At 44.5% G+C, this 19,240-nt stretch overlaps 1 protein-coding gene across 1 annotated transcript in view; it reads right to left on the reverse strand.

Moving 5' to 3' along the window:
* Positions 1-1,090: 1,090 nt before the first annotated feature.
* Positions 1,091-19,240, reverse strand: part of LOC138520519 (E3 ubiquitin-protein ligase TRIM39-like) — a 193,174-nt gene continuing 175,024 nt past the window's right edge. Inside the window, exon 9 of the mRNA XM_069632867.1 lies at positions 1,091-1,537. The gene's annotated coding sequence lies outside the window, so the exon portion shown is untranslated. The remainder of the gene's footprint in view (positions 1,538-19,240) is intronic.

The following is a 19,240-nucleotide window of genomic DNA, read 5'->3' on the forward strand; positions in this document are numbered from 1 at the left end:
TCTAAATAAGAGTCATTTTGGGAGGTGGATGAGAGAGAGAGAGACTAGGGGAGGGACCTCAACTCAGTGCACAGACTCAAAAGGGAGAAAGGGAGAGAAGGTGAAAGGAAAGAGAAAATACATTGCATACTACAGACATCGTGGCCCCCGAGAGAGAGGGGGTGGAAAGACAGGGAGGGAGTGTGAGACAGGGACAGTCTCAGAGAGAAACACAGAGATAGGGAGAGACAGAGCGGTAAAGAGAGACAAGAACATAGAGAGCGACACAAAGAGCGACACACACAGGTAGACAGACACAGACATGAAGAGACAGAAACACACACAAGCGCACACACACTCTTTCTCTCATAAAAAAAAACAACGGCACAAAGCACTTGGGGCAGTTTGGTAATGAGAGAATTTCTTGCCATCAGAAGCTCAAGGGTCATGGGAAGTGCCTTATTTCTTGTTTTATTCCAAGGTAACATGATTCATTGTATACACTGCCCGGGTTATACTTGGTCCTGTAAACTTGAAAAAGTGCTACAGAGGCAGGTGTGAGGAGGCTGGTGATGAACCCAAGTGTCTAACCTGTGAGAGATCAAGTAAAAGTGAGCAATATGTAAATACCAGCTCACCAGCAACAGTGATATAGGAGCAGAGATGAGGCAAGCCTTAAATGTTTTATACATTCCTGAAAAAAACACTGCTTTTGACAAGAAACAAACCAAAATCATGTCTGTATGGATGTTTCCGGGTTAGAGGAGTGCTGATCTCTAAGAACTAGAAATCCAATACACAGTCACAAACCCTTCCCACACCCAAGACAGAATTCTGTCCCCAACCACCCCCTCCTCTGGTGGCTTCACAAATAAAGAATGACAAAGTGGGTAGAAAAAAAGAGAATAACCCATGTGGAAATGACATCACAACTCAAATGTAACTATGAAACATTGAGATGAAACTGCAGTGACAATACTCACTGTATCATTAGGCGCAGAAAGGCGTCAGACATTTTAGACATTGGTTCTTTTAACCCTATTCAAAACATGTCCCTGTTGCTGCTTATAGCTTTCAATATTGTATGAAATGAATGAAACCATGCAATCGCTTATGTTCAATAAAAAGAATATTTATTTATTGGCTCGTTATTGGTTTGTTTGAATTTCACATATTGGCATTAAACATCCAGCATAGGAAAGCAGGGTAATGTTAATCATTTTTTAATAAATCGTATATACCAGGATAGAATAATAGTTAGAAGAGGATGAATTTGTCATCTCTAGCTTCTTTCATACTGCTCCGCAGACTTCTCTCAATTATTGTTATCTTTTATTCATTTCCCCCCAAACATTGTCAATGAAACGGAAACTCTGGTCTCCCTGAAGAGGGAACACGTGAAGTAAATGTTTTGGAAAATTGATTTGATCAGGACGCCATGTTTTCTCTTTGATGGAGAACCTCCTCTCGCGGAATGGCAAGGCATGTTCTCCCAGGATGGGACACCCACCTCCGTCGCCATGGACACCAAGTTTACTCATCATGGACGCCTTGTACTCTGCGGAGGAATATTAAAGACAAAATGCAACCATTTTAGGATCAGTGAAGCAATGGCAGGAACACATCTTTATACTTTAACTACTTTTAGAATATTTCCATTCTAGTTCTGCATGTTAAGAAGAGCCTTGCCTTAAAAATATAAATGTATGTTTCTTGTGAATGAGGATAGTCAGTGCTCTAATACTTTGCTTATGCACACTATGGAATTGCGTTCCAATCCATTCTAGGCAAAATGGGTTGCAAATGCATTTCCTGCAACACCAGTACATCCAAGATTTTATAAGATACTTCGATAATCACATCTCATTGGCCACCTGGATAACGGAGATGACGTCCCGAGCTTCTTTGGAACGATGAACATACAGATATCCAGAGTAAGGACTGCATTATAAATCAACATGTGGAAAATTCTTGCAAGCTACTGCCCCAGACGATTCTGCATAATTTGCATGGTTTTATAACAGAATACGGGGACTTCAGCTAACTGTCTATTGAGATAAAGACATAAAAGATGTCTGAGAATATCATGTGACCTCTTCAGCGTATCTGGAATTGAGCTTGCCCACTCTAGTGTAGCGGCTCAGACATTGAGATTGACACAGGAAAGTTTCATTTCAGGAGCGTCACAGAAGTGCGCACGTTGGAATGAAGGAAAGAGAAAGATGGCTGTGGATTGACATGAGGAACAGGGATGCAGATATCACTACTTGTTTCACGAGATGCAATGAGCACATTCACACGAGAATGGGGTGTTCACTCTGTGCTTAAGCTACAAGGGTGAATTCTATAGTCTTTGGCATTTTTGAATTACAGACATGGCTATGACCAAATTAAGAAATTTTGAAAGTTAGAATATATCAAAAAGCATGTCTCTTTCTGGTTTTGTATCTGGCTATTTTGATGTTAATAGAGATTCGGCTGATGGTTTAGTGGTGTGGGATGCATTTAAGGCCTCGGCTAGGGGAGAACTGATGAATTGGACAGCTAGAGAGAGGAAAGAAGGAGAAGCGAAAATGAGAGCTTTTGAGCTTGAACTGGGGAAATCGCAGTCAATTTATGCACATACTGGATCTGTGAAAGATCGTTTAAAAATGAACAAAGTGTGAGCAATTACGGCTAAAATCTGAGATTCAAGCTGACCGTGTAACATTTTATACTAAACAACGTTTTTGGGAGAAAGGGGATTGTGGGGGTAAATTACTTGCAAATAGATTGAAAAGTTTGTGTGAGCAGTACTTTGTACAAAAAGTTAAAAATGAATCTGGTAGAATTGTTGTTAAAAAAAAAGAAATTAGTGAATGTTTTCGTAGTTATTATGAATCTTTGTATACTGAAGAACATGATCTGTTGGAAAGTGACTTGGTAGAATTCTTTGACAAGATTGAGGTTCCTTGTCTGTCTGATGAAGCCAGGGCGTTTCTAGATGCTCCAATATTGATAGAGGAGGTGAAAGAGGCTATTAAAAACTTAAAATCAGGGAAATCGCCTGGCCCAGATGGATTAACGACTTGAGTTTTATCAAACTTTTACTGAGCAATTGGCATTGGCGTTATGTGCACTCTACAATTGGTTTCTTAAAGAGGGTACCTTATGTCCCTCAATGAGAGAGGCAGTGATTACAGGGATTCCCAAAGATGGGAAAGATGCATCGTTGCAATTATCGCCCTATATCGCTTTTGAATGTGGATGCGAAGGTGTTTACAAAAATGTTGACTTCCAGGCTGGATAAGCATATTGGAACGTTAATTGATAAAACTCAAGTGGGTTTTATGAAGCAACGTTATGGATATGATAATATTAGAACCCTCTTAGATATTTTAAATTTGTCACCAATGGGATCGGATGATTTACTTTTTATATTTCTAGACGCCAAGAAGGCATTTGATAGTGTGGCTTGGGCTTTTTTAAATTTTACTTTGGTAAAAAAAGGGTTTTGGTCCCTTATTCATAAATGCGGTTGGGGCGTTACAGTCAGGTATCAGTGCCAGGGTCTGGGTAAATGGGGTTCTTTTGTCTTCATTTAGATTATTTAAAGGTACACGTCAGGGGTGTCCCTTATCGCCTTATTTGTTTAACCTGGCTCTTGAACCGTTTTTAATATATATTGGGCAATCATACTGTCTAACAGGCTTTAAAATTGGCGAGGTTAAAGTTAAGATTCTAGCTTATGCAGACGATGTAGTAATTGTTCTTGATAATCCTGATGTAGGGGGTGACATTTTAAAGAATATGATAACTGAGTTTGGCAGGCTTTCAGGTTACAAAATGAATTGGGAGAAAACGGTCTTATTCCCGGTACGAGATACTCCGGTGCGTAGGCAATTATTAAATTGGAATTATAAATGGGAAAATTCTCAGGTGAAATATTTAGGAGTATTTTTGTCCAGGGACATAAAAAAAATGGCTGGGTTCAATATTGATAAGGTTTTGGAAAAAATAAGAAATACTGTTTATAAATGGAGTAGGCTCTCGCTATCCATCTGGACTAAGGTTAACACTATCAAAATGGTGCTCTTACCTAAAGTTCTATATATTATTCAGTCTCTACCTCTAAAATTCACAAAAAAAGTTCTGGGTCGTGTGGATCAGGTTTTTCCAAGAGTTCATATGGGGAGTTGGGAAGAAACCTAAGATACCCCGATATTTGATGATTAGGAGTGTACAGGATGGGGGTTTTGGTTACCCCATCATTGAAAGTTACTATAAAGGTTTCTTGGTTAGAAAATCCATTCCCTATTTCTCGATGAGTGAGGCAGAGATTCCATTATGGGCTCAGATGGAAGAGTTTGTAATGAGACCCTTCCGAATTGAATCTTTTTTCTCTCTTGTAGATGCAATCACATCGCTGACTGTGGGTGGGGGTCCGGGGCTCTATTTATATGAGGAGGCCTCCATTTGGCAGAATCCGGGGTTGCAGATCGATAATAAGATGATATGTTGGAGAAGTTGGATGAATAAAGGTATATTGCTTATAAAGGATGTCTGGGGCGAGGAGGATATGTTGTCATTTGAGATTCTGAAAGTGAAGTTTGCACTCCATGATAGGGAGCTGAGGAGGTTTAACTTGTTGAAAGGTTTGATATCTGAGAGGTTATTAATGCTTGATGGTCCTTTGTTGCCAATACCGGAAAGGTGCAGTTTTATTGTAGTTGCGCCTCGTGAAGTGTCTAGTTATTTAAAGTTGTTTCCAGAGGAGGAAAGGATTAGATATTCATGGAATGCTCTGCGCCTTGCATGGTGTGATGAATTGGGTGAGGATATTTCTATGAAAAATTGGGAAGGTTTATGGAAAGTCCGAGTTAGGATGAAGATTGATCTGAATCTACGGTATGTTCAGCAGAGGATTCTAGGACGGCTTTTTTGGACTCTGGTTAGAATGCATAGATTAGGTTTGAGAGAAGATAATCAATGCTGGAGTTGTTCTAAGGAAGAAGGTACTATGCTTCATATGTTAGGGGATTGTATGAGGGTTAGAGATTTTTGGAATGATAGAGATAACTTGGTTTGGAACATATATTTTCCTAGGACAGCGTTGTCCGTGCTTTTGAAATCACCAATTGACACACGTCATTTGAGTTATGTGACTCTGTGTTGGGTTACCAAAGTAGTTCTGGTGGCGACACAGCAAATTTTGCGCCTCTGGTAGAAGAGGAAAAATCCATGTATTGATGAATGGTTGTTACAAGTGCAGTTACTTTCACGGTTTGAAAAGATTAAATATGGAGCTTTAAATAGAGAAGAATTTTATAAGGAGCAATGGGAAGCTTTTAATGAACTCTACGCTTGAAATGAGTTTTAACAGATCCTGGTTTGGTTTACAGTCAAATTTAGAGTGGTTAATCTGGGGAGTGTTTTTTGTTTCGTTTTGTCTTGTATTGTGTTTTGTGTTTCTTTTCGTATTTGACTTCTCGATCTTATTTTTTGGCTTTGTGTCATTTCAAATTGTATGTTATATTTTATTGGGGATGCTTGAATCATTTTACATATTGATTCTACTTATATCAAAATGACTTAATGATGTATGGTTGTTAGGCAGAAACCTGTGCAGTTCCCTTGGGGAACACTGCAAAAGATTTAAGACTACAGGTAGAGCAGTAAACCCCTTTGGTAGCAGTCTGTACCACCCAGATTTACCTGGTAGCTGTGGCTGAGCAGTCAGACTTCTCTCAAGAAGAGTTAGGCAGTATGTAAAGTATACACAATATGTACCAAAACACAATAGCACAAGCAAACACTGACCAGAGCTTGGTTTCAAAAGTATATAGTTATTTATTTACAATACACATAAGTTAAAAACACTCTAGCAAAAATATAGTAAAAGCACTTCAACACAGTTATACTGAAAGTAAATTCAATCCTTTCTCCTATCTAGACAACTCTAGGTTAACACCACTTAATTAAAACAGAGGTGAGTGCTTAACGTTAGATGACACTCTAGTAGTTTCCAAGAAAGGGAGAGAAAAAGCAGAAATAGGTTAGACACACCACTCTAAGGTCCAGAACACTTGCAATAGACTTAAAGAAGAATAAAGTCACAGGTGAGCAAAAGTCACTAGGCAGGGCCCACTCTTAGAGTAGCCGGAGCGAAAATGTGCCCAAGATCACACTGTTAGTTAGAGATTCAAAGTCTTGCAAAGAGTCAAAAAGAGTTTAGAGTGGCTCAGAAAGTTTAGCCAAAGTGTCCCAGGCACTCCCAGGTTCGAAAGCCGGGGACTAAATCTACCCCGTACAGTCGGTAGCAAGGGAAGCCAGGCGGAACACAGTACCTTAAGCGGAAAGGATCCTCCAGCGGGGGCAGTTGTTCCAGGCAGCGACAGCAAGGCTCGACGTCGGTCAGGGGAGAAGAATATCTCGCTGAAGAGCAGAAGAGAAAGGTCGTAGCACTGCCCGGGAAGAAACCAGCCGCGGAGTCCTCCGGTTAAAGGGTTGGTACCGACTTTCGCGGTATGGGGGTAAAGTGTGGTATTCCGGATGCCGGGGTGCTTGGCACAGGCAATGCGGCCACGAGATACCTCTAAAGGACGGAAAGAAGGCGAAAACTGGTTGTCCCCACCAGTCAAGGGAAGGAGCCACTCCGTTAAGAGTTCTCCTCGGTCGTCGGGAAAAAGTGGTGAGACGGTTCAGCAGGGCTCCACCGGGTGGTGTCGTCGAAGCAGGTCGGCTCAGCTCTTCCCTCGTCGGATTCTTGGTCCTGTGGCGACTTCTGAAGTCCCAGTCCCCAAAGCCCTGCTTTTATGCAGCAAACCCCCATTCACCCAGCCTAGCTGTCACTCAAACATGCTAAGTGGTGAGCCGGGCGGCTCACCACTTGGGCCAATCAGGACGGAGTGCGACTTGAGTTACCAAGGTAACTCAGTCCAGGGTGCCTAAATCCCCCTCCACCCCTCCTAAGTACCCCAGACAGAGTGGCACCACTTTGGAGGGCTTCTGTGGAGAAGCCCGCCAAAAGTGGAACAAAGGGCTCCACTTTGGGTCAGAGTTACAGAGGCGAACACCAACGCCATTTTAGAATCAAGTTTTGGCAAAAAGTCCCAACCGGAGTTATAAAAATAAATATATAAACCGGCGGTATGTTTAAGGCTACCGTAAATAAATAATTAAATGTGTTAGCCTAAAACAATGGGAAATCCCATAGGGAAATATTCGCGGTCGAATATAAAAAGTAGTTTCCACTGCCACCAGCCAAAACTCGATCAGGGGGGACGGAGACGTGCCCCCTCGACTAACAGACCCTGGGGCAGTCGAATTGCCCCAGCCAGTACGTCCACAATATGATGGTTTGTACTGGTTCTGTTCAGGATTCAAGACTAGCAAAGTCTTTGGTGACTTTACATGCCCTGGGAGACAGTAGTCAGTCCCAGGGTATGGAGTCTATGTTGGGGAGTCCCTAGGACACCCCTGGGTCACGGCACAGAGGGTGCTGTGTGACCCACATCACAAAAATACATGAGGCCCTATGGAGTAAAAGACCCCATAGCCCATTCAACACAAGGTTTAACCAAGAAAACACACTTCAACATGTCCAAGAGTGAGGGTAAAAGAGTCTCACTCTTGGCAGGAGAAAAAAAATTAAACCCCAGAAATCCAGCAAAGCTGCTGGGGGACTCACTAGGTAGGGAAATTCAGCCTAAACAGAGAATTCTCCCTAACACTCGCCCCCCCCAGACTAAGGGACAGGAGGATTTAATCCACTCCTGGATGAACCTCATACCTCTAGTCGATGATATACATCCTAGAGAGTCCATCAGCATTTTGATGGTGACACCCTGACCTTTGCTTAAGGGAGAACTCAAAGGTTTTCTTTTGCAAGCTAAAGGACCTACAAACCCTTTGAGGAACATCAGTCTTTTTGTTATAGGGGATCTGGTTGACCAGTCCCTCAGAAGTTGGTACAACTTCTGAACCTATGTTAGGCTTTTTCAAGGGGTCCTTATAAAGGATTCCCTTAGATCTAGAGGGGCCTCCAAGGTTCCTCACCACCTCTCTTGTGGGAGCAGGTTGGGTCTTAGGCCTCTTGGTTGGAGGGGTTGGGGTTAGGCAATGTACCTGCTTCCCTTTCCTCTTAGATCTACCCTTACCTATTTTAGGAGTTTCCCCCCTAATATTAGGATTTGAGTTGGGGTCTTCAGTAGAAGGTCTAACAGTCTGAAGGTTTTTGGCCTTAGACTTTTCTTTTCTGGTTTTCCACCAGCACTGAGAATTACCAGTTCTCTCAGGTTCAGATAGGGGCCTAGTTGGTCTATCCACCTCTTCCTCAGAAGCAGGGGGAGTCAGAGACTCTGAGACTAGGGGAACAATGATGGAGCTTGGTTGGGGCGCCCATGTTCCTAGCATACTATCCTGAAATGTGCCTGGGTTAGAGGTCAACTTACTAACACCAGGGCTTGTAGTGGGGTTCTCAGTAGAGGGTCCCACAGGCTTAGAAGGGTCCTTCAAGGTAGCCTGTCTAGCCAATTTGGTTAAGTTCTGCTTCTCCATACTGGGAGGCCTGGGGGTATGTGACACTACTCCTAGAGTTCTTAGGTCATTCCCTAACAGGACCTTCCCAGGTACCTCAGTCTGAACACTGACAGGGATCCTCACTGTCATGTTGTTACACTGAATGAGGGCTGGTAGAATAGGAACCATTTGGACAGGGCCTCCAGACATCTTAGTGGGACCTTTGGGTGCTTTGGCCACATCCTCAGGTTGAAAGAAGCTTTCATCCACTACTGTTCTGCTGGCCCCAGTGTCTCTCCTGGCAGGAGTATCCTGGCCATTGACAAGAACACTGTCCACATAATACACCTTAGAGTTAACAGGTAGGGAGTTATACACAACCCTATTCTGGGGACTAACCAGACCCATAGGCTCTAAGTTTACAGTTGCTTGAAGACCCAAGGGTTCTTCAGCAAAGAGTTCAAAGTGGGCACTAGCCATCTGTACTTCATCCTCAGGAGTGAAGGCTAAGGAGACTGTGCTGATCCCTGCAGGTTTACCCTTGCACTTGGGATCTCCTTTGATATGGTCAGTACCCTGACAGACATAGCATTGTCCAAATGCTCTCTGGAAGGGTGGCTTGTTCTGACCTCCTTCTGGCTTGTGGCCAGAAGGTACAGTAGCCTGACTAGGTTTCCCATGTGGCTTACCCTGGTTATTTTGTGGTTTGGGGCCCTCTTTGGGATAGGAATTATTAGAATTCTCTTTGGAGTCCTTTTTGGGCTGTTTCTCCCCATCCTTCTTCTGAGTGACCCCAGAATCCTTGTGAGTGGCCCTGTTGGCAACCCACAAGTCAGCAGCCTTAGCTAGTTTCCGGGAATCTAATTCCCTGGAATCAGCCAAGTGTTGTCTGAGCTCAGGAGAGCAGGCATCATAAATAGTCTCCAACATAAACAAATTCTTCATACCTTCATAAGTGTTCACCTTGTAACCCTTAATCCATCCCTCTAAGTTTTTCAAACATTCACTCACCCAGGTAGCCCAAGGGGTACCATCATGCTTTTTGAGGCTCCTAAACCTCTTAAGATACTGGGAAGGGGTCTTCCCAAACCTAGCTATCAAAGCTAGTTTCACACATTCATAGTCCTTCCTATCCTCCTCCCCCATCTCCATTACCACATCAGTTGCAACAGGGGGAAGCCTAGAGAACAACCAGGTGAGTAAGTCATTTCCTGTGATGTTCTGGAGCCCATGATTATATTCAAACAGAGACAACCAATCCAACACATCCAACTTAGGCTCATACATACCAACCAATTCTTTAGGCATCCGGGGTCTTTTAGGACTGGAACTTCTAGAGGAGCCAGAGAGAGAAACATTCTCAACAGATAATTTCTTCATTTCTAAGTCATACTTGAGCTCCATTTCCCTTAGCCTTAGTTCTTTGTCAGTTTGAGCATTAAGTTTCTTATACTCCAATTCTAGCTTCATTTTCTCCAGTTCAAAGTACTGAGGACTAAATGTGGGACCTGGTAAAGGTCCAGTAGGCACAGCAGGTAGAGCAGGCAGAGGCCTAGGGGGGACAGTTACAACAGCCTCACCCTCCTCTTCTGACTCTTCCTCAGAAACATCAACATTTTGCTCCATGTTAACTTCAACACTGTCATCTACAGTTGCTGGAGTGGTAGGTTCCTCTGAACCATCACCCAGACTTTGGTTAGCTAACAATCTTTCAATCAGCTCCATTTTCTTGCCCTTAGTCAGGAGATCCTTATGTTTACAGAGCACTCTTAAACAATCAGCAGTTTTGGCTGCAAGGGACTCTTGACTATAGCTTTCTATAACTGACATGTTAGAGGTTTTACTTTTTCAGTGCTAAGCTTTGTGGTTAGTTGCACTAAGGTATCTAAAGCACAATAAAATGTATACTCAATACAAATCCCACCGCTGTACACCAGTGTTAGGCAGAAACCTGTGCAGTTCCCTTGGGGAACACTGCAAAAGATTTAAGACTACAGGTAGAGCAGTAAACCCCTTTGGTAGCAGTCTGTACCACCCAGATTTACCTGGTAGCTGTGGCTGAGCAGTCAGACTTCTCTCAAGAAGAGTTAGGCAGTATGTAAAGTATACACAATATGTACCAAAACACAATAGCACAAGCAAACACTGACCAGAGCTTGGTTTCAAAAGTATATAGTTATTTATTTACAATACACATAAGTTAAAAACACTCTAGCAAAAATATAGTAAAAGCACTTCAACACAGTTATACTGAAAGTAAATTCAATCCTTTCTCCTATCTAGACAACTCTAGGTTAACACCACTTAATTAAAACAGAGGTGAGTGCTTAACGTTAGATGACACTCTAGTAGTTTCCAAGAAAGGGAGAGAAAAAGCAGAAATAGGTTAGACACACCACTCTAAGGTCCAGAACACTTGCAATAGACTTAAAGAAGAATAAAGTCACAGGTGAGCAAAAGTCACTAGGCAGGGCCCACTCTTAGAGTAGCCGGAGCGAAAATGTGCCCAAGATCACACTGTTAGTTAGAGATTCAAAGTCTTGCAAAGAGTCAAAAAGAGTTTAGAGTGGCTCAGAAAGTTTAGCCAAAGTGTCCCAGGCACTCCCAGGTTCGAAAGCCGGGGACTAAATCTACCCCGTACAGTCGGTAGCAAGGGAAGCCAGGCGGAACACAGTACCTTAAGCGGAAAGGATCCTCCAGCGGGGGCAGTTGTTCCAGGCAGCGACAGCAAGGCTCGACGTCGGTCAGGGGAGAAGAATATCTCGCTGAAGAGCAGAAGAGAAAGGTCGTAGCACTGCCCGGGAAGAAACCAGCCGCGGAGTCCTCCGGTTAAAGGGTTGGTACCGACTTTCGCGGTATGGGGGTAAAGTGTGGTATTCCGGATGCCGGGGTGCTTGGCACAGGCAATGCGGCCACGAGATACCTCTAAAGGACGGAAAGAAGGCGAAAACTGGTTGTCCCCACCAGTCAAGGGAAGGAGCCACTCCGTTAAGAGTTCTCCTCGGTCGTCGGGAAAAAGTGGTGAGACGGTTCAGCAGGGCTCCACCGGGTGGTGTCGTCGAAGCAGGTCGGCTCAGCTCTTCCCTCGTCGGATTCTTGGTCCTGTGGCGACTTCTGAAGTCCCAGTCCCCAAAGCCCTGCTTTTATGCAGCAAACCCCCATTCACCCAGCCTAGCTGTCACTCAAACATGCTAAGTGGTGAGCCGGGCGGCTCACCACTTGGGCCAATCAGGACGGAGTGCGACTTGAGTTACCAAGGTAACTCAGTCCAGGGTGCCTAAATCCCCCTCCACCCCTCCTAAGTACCCCAGACAGAGTGGCACCACTTTGGAGGGCTTCTGTGGAGAAGCCCGCCAAAAGTGGAACAAAGGGCTCCACTTTGGGTCAGAGTTACAGAGGCGAACACCAACGCCATTTTAGAATCAAGTTTTGGCAAAAAGTCCCAACCGGAGTTATAAAAATAAATATATAAACCGGCGGTATGTTTAAGGCTACCGTAAATAAATAATTAAATGTGTTAGCCTAAAACAATGGGAAATCCCATAGGGAAATATTCGCGGTCGAATATAAAAAGTAGTTTCCACTGCCACCAGCCAAAACTCGATCAGGGGGGACGGAGACGTGCCCCCTCGACTAACAGACCCTGGGGCAGTCGAATTGCCCCAGCCAGTACGTCCACAATATGATGGTTTGTACTGGTTCTGTTCAGGATTCAAGACTAGCAAAGTCTTTGGTGACTTTACATGCCCTGGGAGACAGTAGTCAGTCCCAGGGTATGGAGTCTATGTTGGGGAGTCCCTAGGACACCCCTGGGTCACGGCACAGAGGGTGCTGTGTGACCCACATCACAAAAATACATGAGGCCATATGGAGTAAAAGACCCCATAGCCCATTCAACACAAGGTTTAACCAAGAAAACACACTTCAACATGTCCAAGAGTGAGGGTAAAAGAGTCTCACTCTTGGCAGGAGAAAAAAAATTAAACCCCAGAAATCCAGCAAAGCTGCTGGGGGACTCACTAGGTAGGGAAATTCAGCCTAAACAGAGAATTCTCCCTAACAATGGTCTTATTTGTATTTCTATTATTTCTCATATATATTGTTTTGGAATGATGTATTCTTTTGATAATTTTAAATAAAGTTGTCACAAAAAAAAAAAAACATGTCAATGATGTACATAGGTTTTCTTTAAGCCGCCGGAAGATGGTTAAGAGGACCGAAACATGTACCCGGAGTGGCATGATATACTATGGTCACCATTAAGGAGTTTTTTTATTTTTATTTATTGAATGGGCTTAAATTAATGGATCATCAAATCAAAGATGATAAAATGAACAGCTGGATGAATAGACCGGAACATCAGGCTAAGAGTGTTCGCCCCCTATGCTAGGGTACTCTATGCATAACCGTGTACCCCATATGTGATTTCTTTAGGGAAAGTGCACATAGGTGTGCCAGGCATTGCTGGGTTTGCATGGCATGCACATGTACAGGCTTTACAGCTAGACTATCCCCCCTGCATCAGAGGTACTACGGTCCAGATGTTGCTGTTAGATCGATGATTTATCCAACATTGAACAGATTGACAAAAACGCCTTTAAACAACCATAGACACCGGAGACAGACTAGATTAAAACCAATGTAACCCTTAGTACCTGGATATAAACACGAAAAGAGGGGTCTTGATTTGCTGCAACATATATGGTATACATTACTTGCCAGAATTGTATTTCTGATGCTTGTATCTGCTTAGATTCACATGCTTTGGCTAGGCCGTCATCTAGTGGCTATTGTGGACTATTTCATGACTTGTTTTCGAAGTTCGAAAAGGGACATCGACAGGGAGCGTCTGTAATACTATTCCTTCGGTGCGAGCATATGTCAAACCGTGATAGTCAGGGGTTTTAGGCATGGTAACTTATGCTCAGCGTCTGTTTATTCTTCGAGTCATGCGCCGAACCTGAGGGTCTAGGCGCAGTGTACTTCTGACGCATCGAGTCAGTAGCACTGGAAATGCTGTTTGGTACCGGGGGGTCAAGATTTGACGGTTTTGTTGAGGTGTGGCTGGGGGTTGTGTGTTTAACGTGCTTGTGTGTACCCCGTGTTTGTGTCCGAGTGCTTTTGTCACCATGTGTTGCCTCCACAGCAGAGCGCTGAGCTGGGGACCAGCATGCAGGAGTCTGCCGACTCCTACACTGTGTCTTCGGCATCACTAAAGGCGCCGTAGCTGCCTGTTCTCCCTCTGACTCCTCTGCTCTGGTGGGGAAATATGACCAGGCTTCAGCCTGCATGCTAAGCCAAAAACAAGTAATACAATACTCTGCACTAACCACTAGATGTCAGCCTATTGCAGAGAATCCTACGGATCACCAACTAAAACCCTATATAGAGTCTTGTCCCAGATGGCCAGGAGGGCAGCTGCTTCTTGATCCCAATCCTGGGTGTGTTGCACTGTGGGAGGATCACCTGGGTGGTGACCAGGCCTAGGGAAGTGGGGAGATTGTGCAGGGTGAGACACAGTATTTTTCCTTTGAGAGGAACATTAGTGATCCAGACAGAGGAGTAATTGGCCCATTGCCATTTTTATACATCTCGATCGTCTATTGAAGATTGTAAGGAACTCATGGTGGCAACAGTAAAGACAGACACAAGTGAATATGCTTCAAGGGTGTTTATTTTAACAGTATGCAGGTTGGAAAAACACCTAATCTAGCCTAAAGCTAAAATGGGAGCAAGCTTCGACCATCAAATTAATAATAAGGCAGTCCTTGTGGAGTATGGTCAAAATAAAAGGGCCTATACTACACAACCTATTGCCAGTCCTTACAACTAATATAGAAAGAGTGTGGGATAAGAGCTACAATAAAGAAAAGAAGTGTTCTCAAATGATAGTCAGGATGTGCTAGCCAGGGGTCCCCCTTCCCCATGTTTTGAGCACAGGCTAAGGTGGCACTTCTGAGCACAGCACAAACTCGAGCCTTCCCCAGCACGAGTTGACAGTTCTGCTTTCAAGCTATCAGGCTTTTCCAATGGTCTCTTGGCACAAAAGCCCCCTTCGTTGGAGGACCTGATGTATTGCACAAACTTAAAGTTCCTTTCAAACGATCGTTAGGGAGATAGTGGTTCACCCCCGAGTCCCCCTCTTCCATGCGCAGATGTCTCTCGATTTTCAGCCTCCCTCAGTCGGGTTCACTGTGGCTATTGCTTTACTCATTTTCTCCTTTAATATTCTCCAGTCTTTTAGGTGACGACCTATGGATCTCCCTCGGCCGGGCTCAGATCCCTTCTTGACTGTTCTCCTCCCTCTGTCGGGACAACACTTGTTCCTGTTGTATTCACAGGTCTGAATGTCTTTTTAAACAACACTCAGTGGGTATTTAATCGCTTCCCTCAGCCGGGTTCACTACGGCCAATCACACAAGAGTTCCTTCTACCTTCTTTCTACTTTGCTGGTCAAAGACTTTCGACTGTACAGAAGATTTTACAAGACCTCCGTGTGACCACTTTGACCCCTCTGGTTAAAGCCCTCTTAAGGATACGCAGAAACTGCACACAGAAAGAAGACTTTCAAACGTATGCAGAGACCCTATCTGTGAGACTGAAAGACAGGGTGTATCCTAAAAGACTTTTAAATCAATCCATGAAGAGAGCCTTGAACATGAATAGAGAACAGCTCATTCAAATAAGAGAGGAAGAACCCAACAAAGGAGAGGACCGGCTCACATGTGCCGTGACACATGGCAAACACACTGCAGCAATCAAAAGAATAGTGCAGAAACACTGGCACATTGCCAAACTAAACCTCCTGGAGGATGAACCTCCCAGATTTGCCTATAAGAGGGCTAAAAACCTGAAAGAACACCTTACACACTCATTATTTCAGGCAGAACCATCCCGCACAGGACAGAGAACATTACGACCCATACAAGGACATTATCCATGTGGTAACTGTGTGGCTTGTCATTTTACCATGAAAATGAGATCTTTCAAGATCGGACAAATGAACTGGATTCTAAAGGACTTCACGAACTGCAAAAGTGCCCAAGTGATTTACTGTATTGAATGTCCATGTGGTCTTATATATGTCGGACAGACAATGAGATCTGTCCAATTGAGAATCTCCGAGCACAGATCTAAGATCAGGTGCAAAACACTGACAGCACCACTGGTCCCACACTTCTTAGAGGCTAGACATACGCCCAATGATATTAAGTGGTGGGTTCTATAAAAAGTCAAAGGAGGACCGGATCTTACACATAGCTTACTGCATAAGGAATCGCGGTGGATACACCGTTTAAATACATACCACCAAGGACTCAATGAAGTCTTCCATCCGGTCACTTAGCTAATAGCCACAGAGTACACAGGGAAATTGAGCTCCCACACACAAATTCTTGCACACAAAGGCACGAGTTATTTGCCCACCAACAATAGGAGAGGACACATATACCAGCCCCTCCCTTTCTCCCCGTAACCGGAGGTTCCACATTTAGTCTCTTTACAGCTAGTCAATAGAGCTCTAATGTGGCATTCTCACCGGTCCACTTGCATCTACCGTTATTGCTTCCCTCAGGTAACCTGCTACCTCGGATAAGCAGGATGCGAGTCAACCACGAAGCATTGGCAACCACAATAATCAAAGCTACCACTTAGCTCCCAGGCAGCAATCACAGTGCCATAGGCGCTCACAATGCCCACCTGCGAGTTGCACACACCCGCAGCGCCCAGCAACAAGTGTTCACCGCCCTGGACTACAACTCCCAATGAGTACTGAAGTCCTTTCGCCACCAGGGCCCTCGGGGACACGTGCCCCAATCAGACACGCGTTCCCAGTTCTCATGGCAACGAACGCCGCGTACACATACGTGGCTTTCGTTTACATGACAACGCAAACCGCTCAGCAACCCCATAGCTGACGGCCTGAGACAGAGACACGGAAAGGCTTTGTTCCCCACGCGAACAAGTTACTGCCACGGACAAACAAGTAAGTGATATGCCCGCGGCAGTCTCTATGCTCACGACCACCAAGAGGCAACATGTAACGAAGCACTCTCACGGGACTAACATTTCCATGCTGAGTTCTGCGTTGTCCTTCTGCTGCAATAAGCGATGCACACGCTCACGGGGCAGATGCACGTGTCCTCCTGGTCACCTCGCCGTTTCACTATACCCGGTTATAACTTGTAATTAGCTGAACACGCTCCGCAGTAGTATGCGCCAAGGAGACCCACACTCCCGAACTTAAGCACTGCCGCCATCTACTATATTATTTGCCAGACTACCATTAGCTGACAAACTTTTTTATATATATTCATATATACACATACCTTTTCTTTCAGGCCTATGCAGATGCGAGTATCAATCCCGGGAAAATCAAGAACCCCCTCACAAGACGCACATACAGCGCCAGTGCCATTTTTTGGACCTTAACGGCCAGCATATCGGATCAACCCCCGCACAAGGGCACAATTGTTGACTTGGGAACAGGTATGTCCTTTATGTGCACAATGGATTCTAGTTACCTACACGCAAAAATCAGTGTTATACTAGGTGTTGACCAGCATTCCTCTTTCATTGTTCTTTTTCTTCTCTTTCTTTTTCTTTCTTGCTACCCCCTTGGTCCCCTACAGATCCACACCAATCTTAACCAGAACCAAGGAAGGGATTACGGACATCTCAGTCCAGACCACTAGTGCCTACATTAGGCATAGCAGTAACTCCACAGGAAGAGAAGGGGTGTCTCGCCTCTCCAGTCCACTCTACAACCCAGACCTTGGGATTAGCTCAAAGGCAGGTAAAACTACTGTCATTTGAGCAGAGAAATATTTGTTTAGGTGTCAGTATTATTCTGACAGGTAATGTGAGGGATTACCTCAACCTTATTTTTTGTTTTTTCCACACCTACTTAGGGTCCCAAAAAAATACGTCCTGTCGAAGGCGGATGCATGCGTGAGCTGCAAGACCGCCGAAACGTTAACAGCTGGGACATTCCCACCCAGCACCACGTTTCGCCCCGCCCCGTATTTTTCGTTGGATTATATTTAGACACACACTTGTTGTAATTTTAACTTTTGTCAAGTTGTTCTAATGTTTTGAAACAATTCTATTATGTTTCTCTTATTTTTCTTGCACAATGAATCATGAAATTGAATGATCTCTGTCATGTGTATCCATGTACTATACCTTGAAGCAATCAATATAAAGTTTTTTAGAAAATGTACAAATGTGTTGAACTAAATTACTTCTCCGAATGAGTACTTGATTTATGATTTTGAACCCTTCAATGATTATAGGTCAATACAGGATTGTGGTTTTCTCCCTCCAACCAGCTCAATCTCACTAAAACGAGGATAAATGCCAGCATTAGTGAATTGGGACAATTTACAGCACTCTCGAAAAGAAATTGTCGTTTGTTTGCTCCCCCAGAATTTACTTTAAATCAGATTGAACCAAGGGGGTAGGGTACACTGGTTTATAAAGCCCTCCTAAAACCTTCTGGTATAGGTAGTTCCAAAAGTACGGGATTCACCAGTGTCTCGAGTGAGCATTCACGTGGTGCTGGACCCCTCTTGTAGCTGGTTTTCCCTTAACGTTAAATGTTCTTTGAACTTCCCTTCTTTAGCCACTGCAACTTTCATTCAACACAGTTCGGTTTCTTATTTGCTCTCCTCTCGACTCACCGACTGCGATGGACTGCTTGGCTTCTTTGGCATCCAGAGTCAAGGACGGTACCATGGTAGCAGGCCCCTCCCTCTGTCCTGCTTATCTGAGTAGGTAGGCTCCGTGTACCGTTGACATCTGCCGCCACACACGTTAACTAGTTTCTGCGGCCTTACAGTTCTGTGGAGGGAGGTTTTGAGTGTCTGAATTGGAAAGGGCAAGGTCGCCTCTCTCTTTGTTGCCCATTCGATGTTCGCCGCCTTTCTCCTCCTCTTGAATTACTGTGCTGGATTAGCCGTTTCATCGTGCGGTCGCTCTTGCTCGTACTGTGCTCTTGTGCTCCACATTTTATCCCTTTGGGGAAGGGAAAGGGCCATCGGGTGTGTGTGTGTTTCTGGTCAATTGCCTGACTTTGCCTGACCCTCGTGTTGGGACATGTTAGATAAATGGCTCTGGTGTAAGTCCATTGTCTTTCGTAGTGTGTGAAAGAGTTTGTGTCAGAAAAGGGGGTGGGGGCAGCGTTTCGGGACATCCTATGTGATAGGATGGAGAAAGGTGCTGAAGGAAGGGGATACCGCATTTCACCCATCGGTGTCCCACTCCCCGAGGACCCCCCATCCAGGCGATCCTCACTCACTGGTCCACCCCCAGGAACTGGATCCAATAACGATGGCTGTGTCCTGGCCACCTGGATGACAGATCCCAGGGACTAGCTAGGGAGACAACTTCGTGTTGAACCCAAGCCCATCTGAGGGGCATAAAAGGCTGCAGCTTTTCTGCCCCTTCTGTTCCCCAAAGGACTAAATCCCATAATTCTTCTCTTCATAATATCTGGGGAAGAAAGTCCATTTAAATCCATGTGAAGAATTATAGAAATTGAATTTTCTAAAAATAAAGTAGAAGTCCCAGAATCTCTCAGGGACTGAGAAGAAGATGGCTGAAGAGGCACGCAGGAGTCCAGGTCAGGCAGGCAAGCCTAATGGTTCTAAACAAGGTTAGGGAATTAGTCTTGAGGGCCTGTACCTGAAACCAATTAGCCCATCTGAGGGGCATGAAAGGCTGCAGTGGGGAGGACCAGTAGAAAGAAGCTGGGGCAGGAGCT

This window comes from Ambystoma mexicanum, chromosome 13, assembly GCF_040938575.1.
Source record: "Ambystoma mexicanum isolate Mex_15411 chromosome 13, UKY_AmexF1_1, whole genome shotgun sequence".
NCBI classification, from domain to species: domain Eukaryota; kingdom Metazoa; phylum Chordata; class Amphibia; order Caudata; family Ambystomatidae; genus Ambystoma; species Ambystoma mexicanum.